At 44.1% G+C, this 11,695-nt stretch overlaps 1 protein-coding gene across 1 annotated transcript in view; it reads left to right on the top strand.

Annotated features, from left to right (window-relative positions):
• Nucleotides 1-3,743: 3,743 nt before the first annotated feature.
• ANO10 (anoctamin 10) overlaps nucleotides 3,744-11,695 on the top strand; it is a 232,939-nt gene continuing 224,987 nt past the window's right edge. The window contains exon 1 of the mRNA XM_079712308.1: nucleotides 3,744-3,869. The gene's annotated coding sequence lies outside the window, so the exon portion shown is untranslated. The remainder of the gene's footprint in view (nucleotides 3,870-11,695) is intronic.

Raw genomic sequence — 11,695 nt, 5'->3', positions numbered from 1 at the left:
GGAAGCCTAAAAATAGCATCAGTTTCCCTTGTTAGATGCACTCACTTGAGATCAGGTAGGTGGGAGTTAAGAAACCATCCTGCTGTGGCTCCTGGCCTTGCTACTGGAGAAGAAGGGTGTGGTTTCTTTGCAGCAGCTAGTTCCTGTCTTTATCCTCAAGCTTCCTGGGTGTCAAGAAGCAGCAGTGGTTGTGGCAGCTTCCTGATCTAACTCTGAGATCCTAGGATCACAGGATAAGGCTGAATTCTCCACATTCAGCCAGTGGCTGTGGCTCCAGCCCTGGCATGGATCAAGTAGCCTCAAAAGTTGCAGCTCCCGTGGTGTACCAGTTCAGCAATGTTGCTCCCTCCAAGATATACGCCTACAAGTGCTTTTCCAGCACTTCCCGATGATTCGATAAGGACTTAATTCCCTTTATTAAATCTCTTCCTGTGTAAAATACACAGAGTGATTTCTGTTTTCTGTACTGAAACTGGTCTGACATATTTGATATTGGAAGTGGTTGCAGAAATCAGGCCCTCAAGATGGGAATCTGGGATTGGATCTGACCCAGCTAGGTTTGAAGATAATGGTGAACTTGCCACCAGGGGAAAATGGGATACTGCAAATCTAGGGCATGCAGTGGAAAAAGTTCTGTAATCACCTGTGGTTGCCTGGAATGAACAGTTTACTGAAGGCGAGGAGGCTTCAGTGGCTGCCCTACTAGATAGCTATGATGGGAATGAGGGATTCAAGAACTTTTGGGATGGGTTGGCCTTTTCTGACTGTATTGGAGGGTTTAAAGAAAGAAAATGATATATTGTGAAAGTCCAAAAATACAGAAGTAAATTTAATTATGATAACAATGACATTTAAAGTCAGTTGGGGAAAGACGGATTATTTAGTAATTGAGGTTGGGCAAATGCGTAGCTATCAAGATATCAAAGTTGGATCCACTGTACTTAACTCACATCAAAACAAATTCCTGAAGGGTCAGATTTTTAAAGGAAAAAAGCAAAATCATGAAACATCAAGAAGAAATCATGGAAGGATTTTCAAAGTAATCTAAGAGAGGTGAAGTCCTTTCTAAGTCTAATATACCCAAAAGTAGTAAATAGTAAAACAAAAGCCAGATAAAAGTTGACCAATTAGAAATGAAAAATGTCTGCATGGCCAAAAAAACAAAACAAACAAAAAACCAACCCAACAAACAAAAAAATAAACGAGTAAAACAGTGTAAGAAAAGTCAAAAGACATGACAAACCGAAAAAAAGTTTTGACATTCATTTCTAAGCAAAGGACCATTCTTACTATTATATAAAGTGTTTCTATATCCAGTAGAAAAGTGGACAAAATACATAAATAGATACTTCATGGCAAATGAAATACAAATGTGCTTTATCATTCATAATAAGAGAAATACAAATAAAAACATTTTTTCATATATTAAATTGATCAGTTCCAGTTCTGGCTGAAATGGACTATATCCACTGCAGCCTATGTCCACCACAGATGACTATTAAAACTTCTGGACAAAATATGAAAAAAAGGCTACCGCAAGCTGGAGAAAGGGGTGAAAACTCCTGATTGCTTTTTCTTCTCCCCACTCTGTCCTGAGGCCAGTCCCAGTCACAGAGCTTCACTGCTATAGTACAGTGACGTGGATAACTAGACCTTGATAGAAAACCTGTCCCTCTGGTCAGAGGAAATGGGAAAAAGGACACTTGCTGTGCAGAGTATGGGGAGAATCCCTGTCATTTTTTCTCTCTTTCCCCTCAATATTGTCCCGAGGTCAGCCCCAGTTGCACAGAGCAGCACAACAGATATAAAGTATGGCAGACTCCAGAAGAACCCTATATCTCTGGCCAGCAGAACTGGAAAAAGGGGGTTCTGGGTGCCAGAGATTATAAAGGAAATGCCCAAAAGGAGAGTGATGCAAAAGGGAATCCTTAATTCTGTGTAGTGGTTTGTTACACAGCAATAGCTAACTGATACAGGAATCCACGTCATTAACTGAAGTCTGCCCTTTGTGTTGTCCAACAGCTAATTTGTCATACTTAACACAAAGTTTTAATGTGCTAATTGTGGAGATGAAAGGAGACCATCTGTGTGAAATGCATTTTTAACATTTCCATTCAATCTTTTTTCCAATCCTTCCAGTCATATAAATATCAGAAGATGACATTATATGGAGGGATGGCCATAAATTCAAGGAATGAGAAGTTAGGAAGAGTGCAATTTAAAAACAAAAATGTACTGAGTAATCAATGTCTAAACCTGTTGAAGCTCATAAACAATTTGTCCAGATTTTCAGAAGAGAAAGAACATCTGGCCATACCCATGATGACCACAGGGGAACTGGCCAATAACGTTGTGAGCTGCTATGACAGGCATCTAGAAAGATCAACAAAGGGCCCCTCGCAAGTAATTAGGCTTCTGTGCCTTGCCCCTGGTCTCCCTGTCTCCTGTCTTGAGTCTGGAAGACACAGAGAAGGGGCAGAGGATGGAAAAGCAGACACGGCTTTTCTGGCGTTGTAGGACCTCGAGGCATCTGTCTGGACTGAACTGCGTGTATGGAAGGAGAAAGGGTTCATGCATTGTTTTCTTTCATTCCTTTGAGTTATTGCATGCCTACTGTGACTCTAACGCTGTTCTAGGCATTGGGGATGTATCAGTGGATAAAACAGACAAAAATCCCTGCCCTTGTGAAGCCTACATTCTAGGGAAAGACTGACAATAAATATAATAATATAAAACGTTAGAAGGTGATGAGTGCTGCGGAAAAAAGAAATATGCTAACGTAAGATAGTGGGGTAGGGAGGAGAGCAGGTATTAAATAGGATGGTCAGAAAGGGCCTCACTGAGAAGGTGAGATTCGGTTCCCGCTTCCCGTGAGGGAAGGGAGGAAATAAATCATCTCCTTAATTAACGAAGAGCTTGCAAGGCATTGCGAACACATTCCCAGGGCACAGATCCCGAGGTGGGCGGGGGGAGGCTGTCTGGTGAGTTCTGGGCAGAACACGGAGACTAATGTAGCTAGGGCGGAGAAAAAGGGAGAGTAAGAGGTTTTCTGAGAGGTAGTGGGAGGCGGGGCTAGGAGACCCTATAGACCTCTGTAAGGTATTTGGCTTCATTGGATATGAAGTTTTACTAATATATTGGAATTGGGTTTTTCACTGCCTGAAAGTGAATTACAACTAAAATGAGACTTGTTCTTATATTTGAAAGTGACAAGAAAGTTGGATTCTGGACGTTAAGAGACGGAAAAGAGGAAAATGTGAACGGACATATTTCTTTGCAGGTCGCCCCCCCATACTCTCGGAGTGACAGCCCAGCCCCGCGCGGCCCCGCCTCTCCACCGTGGTGCCGCCCCCACGCGGAGTGACAGCCCATAAGGCACGCCTCTTCCTTAGCAGTCTCCGCTCTCACTCCCGGCGACAGCCAGACTAGGCCGGTCTAGTTTCGCTAGAGCAGCCTGGTTTCTGCCGGGAGTGACTCACCGCTAGGCCCCTCCCCCGCCCGGTGAGACCCAGCGCTAAGCCCCGCCTCCCACACCGCGGCCCCGCCCCCGCCTGCGTGCGATCGCGCCTCGGCCACGCCTTGCACGCCCGGCGCTCGTTGGTACCCGCCCGGCAGGCCGCTGACCGCCTCCTGCTGCGAGAGTCGCTCGCGCGGCCTGGGGGACTAGCAGGCTCTCGGGCCCGCCCCCGAAGACGTGGAGTGCTGTGGCGGCCGGTGAGTGGGGGAGGGGACCTCGGCCCCCCCCTTGCTCTCTGCGGCGCAGAGCCTGGGTCAGTGCAGGTGGTTGAGTCCGGGCTGTTGGGCGGCGGCGCGACGCTTCCAGGGACTCCTCCCGGCCGCCGCCCTTCCTTTCCGGGGCACCTCCCGAGGTTGGCAATCCCGGGAATGGGAAAGTAGTACCGGGAGGGACGCCGAGGTTGTGTGTCGTTCGGGTGGGAGTGGCAGTCGCAGGTGGAAGCTGCAGAGGGCCGAGGTTGGTCTGAGGGTGGAGGGTTGATAGAAGAAACGTGGTGAAGCTGAAATCTGGTGACTGGTGGAGTCAGGATGCGAGGGCTTGGGGGGCTCCAGAGCAACGGGGAATGAGTTGAGTGGGGGTGGAGGAGTCGGCGAAGCCTAGTGAAGGGCGTTTGAGGGAAGAACCAGCTCACGGGGGCCCATGATTCACGCTTCCCCGACTGTCCGGAGAGCCTGGAGCTTCGGGTATCTCGGCACGGGCGTGACCCGAGTGAGCTTGCGGGGTTGTGCTCTCACATCGGGGTGATCGGGTTTCCAGGCTTTCGACTGGGACACACAGTACAGCTTAAGTATTAGATGAAAGTCAGGGGCAATGCCTGGGACACCTGAGAAACGTGGCAGGAAGGGGTGCTTCTCCTATGGAATGCTTCTAATTTCCCTGGAGCCTTGGCAGCGCCTACGTTGGTGCGGCGCTGTCTTCTGTGAAACCCTATTCCGGCAGCCCAGACGGTGTATGCAGGTCCCGCACAAAGTTCAGAGTTGAGGTTTTTATTCAAACTCAAAAGCAGTCGTATCACATTCCCTTAAATCCTGCGGAATTTTAATTTTAAAAATATCTAATCCTGTGGGTTTTGTTTTTTTTTTTTTTTCTGGCGGTACACGGGCCTTTCACTGCTGTGGACTCTCCCGTTGCGGAGCACAGGCTCCGGACGCGCAGGCTCAGCGGCCATGGCTCACGGGCCCAGCCGTTCCGCGGCATGTAGGATCTTCCCAGACCGGGGCACGAACCCGCGTCCCCTGCATCGGCAGGCGGACTCTCAACCACTGCGCCACCAGGGAAGCCCTCTGTGGGTTTTTTTTTTTTTAAATAAATCTTTCTTATCTGGCTACTTTGAATTTTAAAGTCACACCGAGCTAGAGAACTAGATGTTTTCTAAGAGCCCATTCTGTGAGTATGATAAACAGTTTTAAATTAGCTGTGGAAAGTAGATCGTATCTCTTCTGACCAGTTATTGCTGAAAGAATTGTAGAATTGCAGATGAAGAATGAAATTGAAAAGATTTAAACTAATTGAAAGGGATAGAAAAGTCCTGGTAAATTGGAGATTGTGTGTGCTTAAAAAAATAAAAAACAAACTCAGTGAAACTTTTTTTCACTGTAAGAGAACTTGGAAGATAGAGAAAAGTATAAGAATGAAAATGAAAACTCCGTGTAATTTCACCAACCCTAACATTTTTGTGCAATTCTTCTTAATTTTTTTTGTATTTTTTTGTGTATCTAAATGTACATATTACATAGTTGGGGTCATATTGTATTACTTTGTATTTTGCTTTTTTTCCCTTTGTATTTTTAGCATTTTCCTGGATCATTAAAAATTCTCCCTAAACATCTTTTTAAATGGTGGTATGTTCATCATGTGAATTCATTCTTTTATCACAATTAGCATTTCAGCTGTGTGCCAGGTCCCGTGCTTGGGGAGGAGATTCATTGTTGCTCTAGGTTTTCAGATATTATTCCAGCTCAAATAAGCAAAATCTTGGCAGTGTCTGGGGTACCGAGTGTAGAAAGAGAGTATGAGTGCAGCATCTAATTAGGCCTGGACCTGGGCTGCTGTGGCGAGGCTGTCTTCATTGTGTCGTGGCTCATCTCTCCTACACCTTCCTGTGGAGTCCTAAGGCCACGAGGTTCCTAGGTAATGTTCCTCAGGGAATGGGCCTCACCATCTCCCCTACATTGTGGGTGTCACTGAGAATCTCTTTAGTGAGGGTGCATGTGTGCAGTGCTGATGTTTCATTCTCAGATCTGCCCTCATCTTAGGTGACTCTGAGAGACAGCTGCCCTAGGTCTCAAGGAGAACTGTCCCACAATTGCTCTCGTAATTAACTGCCTCTAAGTTGTCTTACACCTTAGAGAGTGCCTCCGGAGGGGTCCTGTCCCTTCTAGCACTTGCCATTAAAATTGCAAGTTTTCTCCTAGGAAATCCCGCTCATCTTCCTCCTTGATCAGTGTGGCCCTTCATTTTTCTCTCACCGATGTGTTCCTATTCTGCCTTATAACAGAGTAATTTTGTCATTTTGGATTGTGTTTCTCCTTGAGTCTGAAATAAGGTGATTCCTAAAGACAGCTTTACGCATTTACTTATTAGTCTTTGAATTTATGATAATTCCATTGATGTTTTTTCTTTACCCAAACTCAGGAAGAGAATAAAAGGTCCATTATTCTTTTTTTTCTTTTCTTTTTGTGGTACGCGGGCCTCTCACCGCTGTGGCCTCTCCCGCTGCGGAGCACAGGCTCCGGACGCGCAGGCTCAGCGGCCATGGCTCACGGGCCCAGCTGCTCCGCGGCACGTGGGATCTTCCCGGACCGGGACACGAACCCGCGTCTCCTGCATGGGCAGGCGGACTCTCAACCACTGCGCCACCAGGGAAGACCCATTATTCTTTTTTTGAACCGTGATAAAATATGTGAACCACCCCCCTCCATGGTTGAACTCCCAGTGAGTTTCTTTTCATATGTGCATTTCAACCACCAAGGTCAGGATTTAACTCTTACTATAGGCAGGTGATTCCAATAGCTAATGTAAGAGCCACAGGAATCCAGTTCCTTTGTAGGTCTCCTTTAGCCCTGTGTGCAGCTCAATACGTGATTAAGAACAGACTTTGAGATGGCTATCTACTGACCCTGTGCCCAGAGCATATGGAACCTCGCTGCTCTGTGCTTTACAGTTATTCCTGGCTGCTGACCTGGCTGACAGTCTGGATAAAAGGGGAAAATTGGCTGTGGAAGCACAGATCATTCTACCCTCTAGTGCCCAGGAAGTCTGTGTGTTGAATCATTGCTTGTTTTCAGATCAGCCCCAACAGGAACCGTGAGGCCCTCTGCTGTGTCCACGCTTAAAGTCCTCATGTCCCCCCAGGTGGTATTTTGGTCCCATGTACTAGTCTAGTGTGCATGGTAATGGTGGAGCCAGCCTCTGTTAAGACCCTCTGGTGAAAGTGGATTGCAGAACTCAGGTTAGCCCATGCTGCCATGAGGCTTCTTATTTTCACCTTACACTTGGTATTCATTGCCGTTGGGCCAGCCAAAGTGAAGAGGTGGGATTGGAGCAGGCCTGGATTGCGCTGGTTGGTGAACTGCAAGAGGGATGTTGCATGCAGAACACAGAGAGGGGCAGGAATCCCCCAAGGACAGGGCGTCCCCAGAGGTGTTACTGTACAGTGATGGAAATTCCCTGAGCAGAGGACACAAGAAGGAAGGCACAGGGTTTCAGGGATGGGAACACGGGCAGTGTAAGAGAGGTTCCTGCCACTTAGGTCACCCAGCCTGTAAGTATACTGTGGCCCAGTGGATGGCACAAGTGTGAAGCAGCTGAAAACAAGCAGTGTTGAAACTTCAAGAGCATCTTGAGGCTTACCAGGCTCCACTGAACTGCTCAGAGCAGAACCCAAGCAGCACTGGCACTTGGGTTAGTCTTTGAGACTCTAACAAGTGAAAGCACACAGCTACACAGCTGTGGCGAGGCCAGCGTTACTTTTGATGGTGAGACTATAAATTGGCTAAGTTCAAAAAAATGGGGAAAAAAGGTCTTTTGCATACGGTATGGTGTTATTCAAAGAGCTTTGGATTTCAGTCTTATCTCTGTCACACTGGTTGTGTGACTTTGGGTTTTATTAACATGAAATAGTGTGGTCTTGGGAATAATTGACCCCTAAGGCTCCTTCTGCTTTAAAAATTCTCTCCTAGTCCAACTTCTGGGCTGCTTTTGCCCGTCTCCTGGATAGAACGTGCCTAGGTCCCGAGTCCTTTCATTCTATATGCCGTTAACTTTTACCCAAAACTAAACAATCTTTGAAGCTAGGCGACTTCTTGTATACAAAGTTAGTATGTTTTTAATCTGAGGAATAAAGCAAAATATTATCTTGTATTAGGTAATTTTAAAAGTATCATTTGGTCTATACTACAGTGTATATTTTACACTTACTGTTGAAAATGTGAGGCTTCTATTTTACGAACATAGAAGCCATGTTTTTCTAATCTTAAGAAATACCTGCTCACTAAAATTCAAATCAAAAAGAAAAATGTAAAGAAGAAAATAAAACTCATCGTAAATCCTACTACCTAGAAATGGGAATGGAATTTTTAAATTTTAAATTTATTAAATTCCATTTAATAAAAATGGAATTTTTATTAAACACACATACCTACACCGTGACTAACACAGGTGTGTGTAATACACTCATACCACATGTGCTGAATACATATGTATACACAAATGTGGTTAAGGATGTGAGCTCTGGCATCAGGCTGCCTGGTTTTGAAGCCCAGCTTCCCTGCTTGACACTGCATGATGTGGACAGGCTACTTTACTTATTTCACCTCAGTTTTCTCATCTGTAAGATGGAAACATTAAAGTTCCTTCTTCATGGGGGTTGCTGTGAGAAATGAATGAGTTAATTCACATAAAAATGTGTAGCCGTGCTTTGATGCAGTAAATCCTCAGCAAATGTTAGCTAGTGTTGTCACTTTGATATTACTGTGGATGATATATATTCATAAATGGGGTCATACTTTGCATTTTTACCTTATAATGTGTTGTGAAACATTCTTCATGTTAATTTAGTTGGATCTGTATCCTAGTATTAATGGTTCTATTGTATAGTTATTCTTTATTTAGCCAGTATCCTGTTGTTTGTCTTTATAGGAAAGAAAGGAAAGACAGAAAAAAAGAAAGCTGTAATGAACATTTATGTACATTTTTGATTTTATTATATGTTTGGTATAAATTCCTAGAACTAGCATTGTTCTGTTGAATGGTATGAGTATTTAATATTGTTTTTCAGATTGCTACTCTGCTTTCTGGGAAGGTGGTATCAAATCACAACATCTGGCAGCAATGTGTGAAAATGCCCAGTTTTCTACTCCCGTGCCAGACCTGGGTTCTGTCCATCTTTCAACAAATCTGAAAAGGGAAAAATAACTCATTGTTACTTTGCGTTTCTTTCTTAGTAACTTTAAACATCTTTTCAAGTGTGTATTTCTTCTTTGTGACTTGTGATTTTAGTTTTTTGTATTTTTTGTTATTGATTTATAAGAACTCTTCGTATATCAGAGATTGTGACATTTTTGTCTGTAATATATTGGAAGTCTTGTTAAGGTCGTGCTTTGAGTAATGAAGGGCATATAGTATCTCAAATAAGAATAAATCAGTGAGGAAGTATTTACTGTGAGCTTCTAGATAATGCTCATATACATGTTGAGAACTGAAACCTGCCTTACTTTCTCAGAAAGATTGTTTCATGACCTGGTAATTGTGAATAATTCTCACTCACATTAGGCAATGCATAAAGGTTAAAAAACTTTGACCTTTGATGCCTGTGCACATATGCCCTGTTGAGCCCTGTATTGTCCCCTTAACCTCACCATTCCTTCCATCTTTTCTATTTGCTAGCTCACAGCCATTCTTCCCATGTCCCAAGTTAGAAACCTTGGAATCATCTGGGTATCTTTTCCAAATTGCAGGCTGTCCCATTCTCAGCCTCACTTCTCAGGCTGCCCCAAGCTCTCGGGTTACTGCAGTTGTACTGTTATACTTAGCCCTGTGTTAGAATGATTTGATGCACACCTGCTTCTCAAAAGTAAGATGTAGACCTTATTTACTTTTGTATCTTCAGACTCCATCATGGCCTGGCTCATAATAAGCACATGATTAATGTTTGTTGTATTTGATATTTCCATGTAAAAGATGATGATGGTAAGCCTCTGTAGTCTAGTGGTAGATTAACATTTTTCCCCAACTTTTTTTTTAAAATTAATTAGTTTAATTTATTTTTGGCTGCATTGGGTCTTTGCTGCTGCATGCGGGCTTTCTCTAGTTGCGGCTAGTGGGGGCTACTCTTCATTGCGTTGCGTGTGCTTCTCATTGCGGTGGCTTCTCTTGTTGCGGATCACGGGCTTCAGGTGTGCAGGCTTCAGTAGTTGTAGTGTGCAGCCTCGGTAGTTGTGGCGCATGGGCTTAGTTGCTCTGCAGCATGTGGGATCGTCCCAGACCAGGGCTCGAACCCGTGTCCCCTGCATTGGCAGGCGGATCCTTAACCACTGCACCACCAGGGAAGCCTTCCCCCAACTTTTTGTTATGAAAAATTTCAGAAGTTCAGAGGAGTTGAAAGAATACCATGAAGAACGCCCCCTAAACTTACCTGTTGAGATTTCTATCACTCTGACACATAGCCAATCCTCTGCTCAGAAACCCCCAGTGACTCCTTACTGGCTGTCAGGTCAGATGTAAGCGGCAGCATACTTTCTCAAATGGTGGTACCTTACAAACATGTTACCACTCTGCTCTGGTTGGGCCTTTACTCTCACTTCATTGATAACTTTTGCACATGAAGTGTTCTGAGTTCCCATAGCTTTAATGGCTATCTGTTACCATTCTTTCATTCTTTATAATTCCTGATTATATCATTAGCTATTTGGAGGTGAGAACTCGGTCCTATTTTTTTTTTTTTTGGTTTTTTTTTTAACATCTTTATTGGAGTATAATTGCTTTACAGTGTTGTTAGTTTCTGCCGCATAACAAAGTGAATCAGCCATATGCATACATATATCCCCATATCCCCTCCCTCTTGCACCTCCCTCCCACCCTCCCCATCCCACCCCTCTAGGTGGTCGCAAAGTACCGAGCTGATCTCCCTGTGCCATGCAGCTGCTTCCCACTAGCTATCTATTTTACATTTGGTAGTGTATATAAGTCCATGCCACTCTCTCACTTCGTCCCAGCTTCCCCTCCCCCCTCCGCATGTCCTCAAATCCATTCTCTAAGTCTGCGTCTTTATTCCTGCCCTACCCCTAGGTTCATCAGAACCTTTTTTTTTTTAGATTCCATATATATGTGTTAGCATATGGTATTTGTTTTTTCTCCTTCTGACTTACTTCACTCTGTATGACAGACTCTAGGTCCATCCACCTCACTACAAATAACTCCATTTCGTTTTTTTTTATGGCTGAGTAATAGTCCATTGTATATATGTGCCACATCTTCTTTATGCATTCATCTGTCGATGGACACTTAGGTTGCTTCCATGTCCTGACTATTGTACATAGTGCTGCAGTGAACATTGTGGTACATGACTCTTTTTGAATTATGGTTTTCTCAGGGTATATGCCCGGTAGTGGGATTGTTGGGTCATATGGTAGTTCTGTTTTTAGTTTTTTAAGGAACCTCCATACTGTTCTCCATAGTGGCTGTATCAATTTACATTCCTACCAACAGTGCAAGAGGGTTCCCTTTTCTCCACACCCTCTCCAGCATTTATTGTTTGTAGATTTTTTGATGATAGCCATTTTGACCAGTGTGAGGTGATACCTCATTGTAGTTGGTCCTCTTTTGACCTGGCTTCCCTCATAGATCCTAGCCTGGGGAGTTTGATTTGGCTGATACCTTGAAATAGCATTCCTGATGTCTTTGTAGTATTATTTGAATCCAGCATTGATTTATAACACCAGTATTGCCCCAAACAAAACTTGTACTCTGTTAGAGAAAAACAAAGCTTATCAGTCCAGGCCAAACAAGCTGGATCTGTTTGATTAGATTGCTGAAAGATTGTGACTTCCCCCAAGGAAAGGAAAGATGTTCTGTGTTGTTGGTCATTCCTTTTGTGATTGTTCCCAAGAATTGATTTGCACTTCTACTTTGGAGTCATTAAAACTTACATTAAGTACAAAGTTAGAATAAATGAGTCTA

This window comes from Hyperoodon ampullatus (assembly GCF_949752795.1).
Source record: "Hyperoodon ampullatus genome assembly, chromosome: 10".
Classification (NCBI taxonomy): domain Eukaryota; kingdom Metazoa; phylum Chordata; class Mammalia; order Artiodactyla; family Ziphiidae; genus Hyperoodon; species Hyperoodon ampullatus.
The sequence above is the reverse complement of the archived record's forward strand: the minus strand, read 5'-3'. Positions and strand labels throughout refer to the sequence as shown.